This window comes from Etheostoma cragini, chromosome 3 (genome assembly GCF_013103735.1).
Source record: "Etheostoma cragini isolate CJK2018 chromosome 3, CSU_Ecrag_1.0, whole genome shotgun sequence".
NCBI lineage: Eukaryota > Metazoa > Chordata > Actinopteri > Perciformes > Percidae > Etheostoma > Etheostoma cragini.
The window spans coordinates 7,098,731-7,104,672 of record NC_048409.1 but is presented as its reverse complement, the minus strand read 5'-3'; the positions used below and the strand labels follow the sequence as shown (position 1 = coordinate 7,104,672).

The 5,942-nt window shown below is 40.5% G+C and overlaps 1 long non-coding RNA gene across 1 annotated transcript in view; it reads right to left on the bottom strand.

Moving 5' to 3' along the window:
- The window catches only part of LOC117941944, a 4,593-nt gene extending 781 nt beyond the window's left edge, over positions 1-3,812 (bottom strand). Inside the window, exons 1-2 of the long non-coding RNA XR_004656008.1 lie at positions 3,798-3,812; positions 3,164-3,167 (exon numbers count right to left, since the gene is read on the bottom strand). This is a non-coding gene — a long non-coding RNA (uncharacterized LOC117941944). The remainder of the gene's footprint in view (positions 1-3,163; positions 3,168-3,797) is intronic.
- Positions 3,813-5,942: the final 2,130 nt, after the last annotated feature.

Here is a 5,942-nt window from a genome sequence, read left to right as displayed (position 1 = left end):
CTGCCCCCCGCCCCCTCTCTCTCTGTGTCTCTCTCTTACACACACACACACACACTCATATACCTGGTGTGGAAATAAAAATAAATAAAAAAGAACCCCCCCCAAAAAAATCACACTGATAATAAAAGTAAAAAAAAGTTATATTGAGTATGAAAACTCTTGTTCATTACATTTAACTTCATAATTGCAACGGCATGTGTTGTATTCATTGTTGCAAAACCTTCTGTATATAGTTTGTTTGTTACCATGACAACACCATTGATCTGAAGCTCAATGCTGTCATGTAAATAGTTTTCTAATCAGCAATAAATATAACAATTTCTGATCAAACCATATCAATTGCATGCTTAAAACAATATGCCAGTTAAAGCCCCGCCCATTTCAAGACAACCCAACCCGCTTCCGGGTTAAATTCTGCCCACAAACAAACCCAACTAAGCAAAGAGAAAAGATATAGAAATAAATGCCCGTTACTTTAAATGAATGTGAGAAAAAACAATCACAGACAATATTGACTTTGCACCATCCTTAGTCACAGACCGCCCACTGTCAGCAGTGACACCAGAGGTTCCATCTTCCACTACAACTCCACTACCTAATGTGACAGCAATGGCATCTTCCATACCGGTTAGAGCATTATCACATGTGTGGTGTCGGAGCCTGAGCCATCATCCTCTGCCATGGACTCAACTTGTTCACCCGTGTCCATCCGTCCACACCCAAAAGCTGGCCCAAGAAATCAGAAGACAAAGGGCAGGAAATGAAGGGAAACCGCTGTCCTTACAGATACTGTGTAAAGAAACAACTGGAGGCTGAAGAAAGCAGGTCTGCAGCTAAAAGAAAAATGAATTTCAGCAACAACAAAAAATCCAAACCGAAGACGCAGAAAATTCCGGACCGGTCCAATGATGAAATTGTATTCTGCATTGTGTGCTTGGAGAGCTTCTCCAGGTCAAGGGAGGGCTGGCTCCAGTGCTGGTCCTGTAAAGGCTGCACAGATGGAAGGGAGTTCTCCACTTGCCACAACTGTGACCCCAGCTAGACCTACCAAGCCCCCCACCCCCTCTGTCTGTGTTGTTGAGAATGTTTGAGTTCATGGTAAAATGTTTTTTTAGGTGTTCAACCCATGAGATAATTTTATTGCATTTTAATTGACAATTATTTTTTTTGTCATGTAGTATGAAAAAAGGTAATAATTTCTTAAAAACATGAAATAAAAAGTCACAATAACATGACTGATACATGATGTTTTCTATGTTGAGTATATGATTGATTCAATATTTATATTTTAGACATGTGTTACAACTGTCCCTGAAATGTGTTACAACTGTCCCTGTACACTGGGACGGTTGTAACCGGTGAGAGACTGTATTAAAATCTATTTTGCAACATTTACATATTTCATAAAACCAATTAAATAAATGTTTTTAGCAATTGACAGATTGAGGTTAATAAGATAACAAATTGGTTATTCCAGTGTAAATGGTTTTTGAGGTATTGCTAAAAGTATTTGGCAAAAGTAGGAACACAAATAGTTTTATTGTCCAAAACACAACGTAAGCCTCGATGGAACGAATATCCAAAATCCAAGGAGGAAAAGGAAAACACCCAAAAAGATTCAAAAACAAACAATAACCAGGATCAGGAACGAAATCAGGAACACTGCAACAAGTCGACGTAAGACGGGTGAACAACCAAAATGATCCGACAAGAGACAAAGGAAACACTGGGGTTAAATACAAGATAACACAATATAAATATAAAAAAATAATGTGAGTGGACTTTAAACCGGTGTAGGTAACCCTGGGCTAGTAGGTGGCATTTAAGGATAGAACAATAGAATGATGGAGATAAGGCAGAAGCATCAGTGGCGGAAACATGAAAGCAAAAATCGCATATAGTCCATCCACCTGAGGCTGTGAGCTATTTCACTGATTTCTTTCTGTCATATTAATTAGTTTTTTCCCTTTTGCCGTTTATTTGTTTCAGAATGGCTTTGAATAAAATCTTGCGAAGTACACCGGAGACACCCTACTACAGGCCCCCGCCTAATCACAGTTCAGCAATAATTAGCAAAACGGAAAGAAGAGTGCTCTCCTGGAGTTTTGAGGAGGGAGGAGTGAGACCATTGGTCTCCAAAGATAATATAGCAGTAATTGTATACAACGGAAATTCTGTAACAAAAATTATTTAGTTTGAGGAATTTTCCTCAAAGGTAAAATGTGGGTGTAGATATGTGATGAGGGGGTACACACTGTGGGGCCAGGGGTCGCCCTATTCTATAAATGTCAACAAGGACACCCAGTTCTTTCGATCGGCGCCGCTGGAAGTGGCAGATGCCCTGAGGGAAGAGGCGGAGAAGCTCCTTTGCCCGACGTCAGTAACCACGGCGATAGTGGAAGCTGTTCATGGCGGAGGGGCTTCTCACCGTCCAAGGAGAGGTTGGGAAGGTCAGTAAATTAATTTTCCAAAATAACAACATTATGTTAGTTGTGGTGTTGTGAGAAAAATGTGTTGCAATTAGACTCTTTAACATTAATACATTGTCTGTGTTTTCAGGTCTCAGCAATAAAACAGGTCCAGGTGGGGAGGGAAACTGTGCCCCTAAAAAACATGTAATTGGAGCAGGTAACTATAAACTACTAATGATGTTTCAGAAAGATAAAAAAAGAGATGAAGACTTTATAAGGCAGGCTATTGTTAAATAGAGAAAAAGTGAATACCAATAGTCACTTGAAAGGTCCTGCAGTGTAATGAGTCCTAGTTTGGAATGACCGATATCTGTGACAGAGTTTCTTAGACTCTGTCTGTTCAGAGTGGGATACCCTGTCGCAGCCTGGTCATTGACAATCACAGAAATGATACACTTACACACAATGCTTAGGACATAGGATGTTTTTTTTGTTATTTATAATCTGTTATACAAGACATATAACCTAGCATAGCTGTGGTAATTTTGTATTTAAAGGGAATACGCAATATTGTTTTACAGGGATACAAATAATATATATAATTTTTTTATATAGGACAAACATCAGGTAGAAGTGAGCTTGTGGAGGGATGCAGCAATGTTTTCCATTCAGTTGGGTCAGCAGGCAAAGCTGAGTCATTTAAAAGGAAACAAAACCCCTTATGGTGTCCGCCTTCAATCCACGAGCTACACAGCGCTTAAGGTATTTTTTCATTGATGATTTAATTGTTAACTTAAATATGCAAAATATAGACAATATATATAGCTAATAGTGATGTATGTATGACAAATTTATAATATTTAAAACATCCTCTCTAAATATTTCAATAAATTGATTATAATCGCATATTTTGTATTTCTAGCCTTAGATATTTTGACAAGTTTGTAGGTATCAATTTATGACAGTTTTGGCCTGTTGCTTACACACTTTTTGTAGAATTTGGTTCATTGTGGCACAAGGCAATCAGACATAGCATTTAAAAGACACTTTACAGATAGAGCAGGTCTAGACCACACTCCAGAATATAGAAGGACCCAACAGTTCTAGTAGTTTCCTACAGAGCAAGCAACAGTAAAGACAGAAAAACTTCCTTTTAGGCAGAAACCTCTGAAAGAGCCAGGCTCTTGGTAGACTGTGTCTGACGACCGGTTGGGATTAGAATTGGAGTGGCAAAAACAATCACAAAAATAGTAGTTCTTTGTAGTAGTTCATGGCATAGCAGGGCACTGTGCGGCGTTACAAGGCACAGCAGGACGTAGCAGGGCACAGCAGAGTGTAGCAGGATGTAACATGGCATTGCAGGACGTGTAGCGGGACCATGGCAACAGCTGCTACCATGATTTTGGAGCCTCCCTGATCAAAGGAAACATTCTCGGCGAAAAAGAACATTCGGACTCCAGGGAATGACTCCCCAGAGCTAGGTTAGTAACAAGCATTTCTGAGACATGGATGCAAGATGGAAAGATAGAGGAGAGAGGAACTCGGTGTGTCAACGGAAGTCCCCCAGCAGTCTAAAACTATCACATTATACTAAGCGAGACTGGGTAAAGAGAGGAGCCTGGTCAGGCTAGAACTCTCCCCAACCGGATCCCATTGCTTTGTCTAGAGGAGAGAGAAAGAGAGAGAGAGATCCATCCATTTGTTTAGAGGAGGTGAAAGAGAGAGAGAGAGAGAAAGGGATAGATCCATCCCTCTGTCTAGAGGAGATGGGATAAAACCATAAGCAGTTAATATTAATGGACAGAGCATGTGTGACGTCACCCATTGGTTTGTGGAGATCAGAAATGAGTCGTTGAGTTTGCGTTTATGGGCGCCGCCATCGTGGTTGCGGATGTGACGATTTTAGATGAGAGGGCGGAGTGAGAGCGGAGCCACAGGCCGGTGGGCGGGATATACAGTCTATGGGCGTGATCTGAAAGACGTTAGCTGAGAGCTAGCAACGCTGCTCTACCGTTACTTTAGCCAACCACTTTCACTGCCAATGTGGTTGCAACTGCTGCAGAATAATTCAAGGTAAGATTTAGCTTCACTAGGTTTTAAGTATATTTTTTTCCCATTTAGTCTATGGTTATATAACGTATAAGAGTCACATTGCAAAGTAAATGTATCTGAAGTTACCATGTAAATTGTCTGTAACATTAGCTTGCCACTTAGCTAGCTATGGTAAAACATGCTAACATTAATTTTCTGCAAATCGCAGTTTACTTCTCACAGTATAAATGTAGTGTCAGCAAAATACAAAACAGCGATTGCCAATGCTTATCATTATGTAACGCTATTAACACATGTATAACCAAGTTACTTATAACGTTTGGCTAACTGTAATAACCATAATGCACCAATAATGTGCTACTGTTTTCCCTGTCAGTCTATAGTTGGGGCATTTAACCTTGACATGCTGTTAAGAGCTAATGTTAGCAGAAATAAGCTCATTTAACTAAGTTACTGTTGAGTTATAAAAACGTTATAAACTTTGTATGATGCAGCCATGATAGGATTAAGAAGCATTGGGTCTGTTAAGAGGTCAGGATGGGCCTTTTTCTTGTACCTCACCTACCCCCTCTGTCTCTTCCAGATAAATAGAACTGGAAACTATTTAACATATAGAAAGAACCCGATTGTTTCACACCAGGAAGTAGCCTTATGTCTCCTGGTCTAGGCTAAGACAATACAATGCTAATTAAACTCTTGATGTTAGTTTCACATTTACACAACAGAACCTTTTGACCTGTAACCTAAACGACCCCCAAAGGTGCAGTATTAGAAGGCAGGTTCTCATTGGTCAGCAAAGATGCACTCAGCATGTTGTCATGACAACATCGGACCAATGAGAATGGATTTGAATGTGCCAGGTGAAAAGGAACCGCCCCCAGGTGCAGGACATAAATCAGAGTGTTTTAGGGATTTTCATGACTGGTTTCACGTTACTCCGTCAGGGGGAAGCGTGGATCCAGTCCGCTGCAAGCTGCAGTGTATTCATGTTTGATGTGTCTGATGACTGGTTTCACGTTACTCCGTCAGGGGAAAGCGTGGATCCAGTCCACTGCAAGCTGCAGTGTATTCATGTTTGATGTGTCTGATGACTGGTTTCACGTTACTCCGTCAGGGAGAAGCGTGGATCCAGTCCGCTGCAAGCTGCAGTGTATTCATGTTTGATGTGTCTGATGACTGGTTTCACGTGACTCCATCAGGGGGAAGCGTGGATCCAGTCCGCTGTCAGCTGGAGTGTTATTATGTATGTCTGTATTGTCTTGGTCTGATTGTCTTTGTCTTATCATCTTCATCACTGCTGTTGCATTAAACCTTTTCCTAAATTCTCAATTCGACCCTCAGCCTCCTTTTCCTCAGAGATCCCAGCAAACGCGAAGTTAGTTATGAATTTCTAACATTACTGTTGCACTAAAGAACAATAGACTGTTGTTGATTCATGTGTATTCTCTTAGATAATTAATGAAGTACAGTTACATGCTA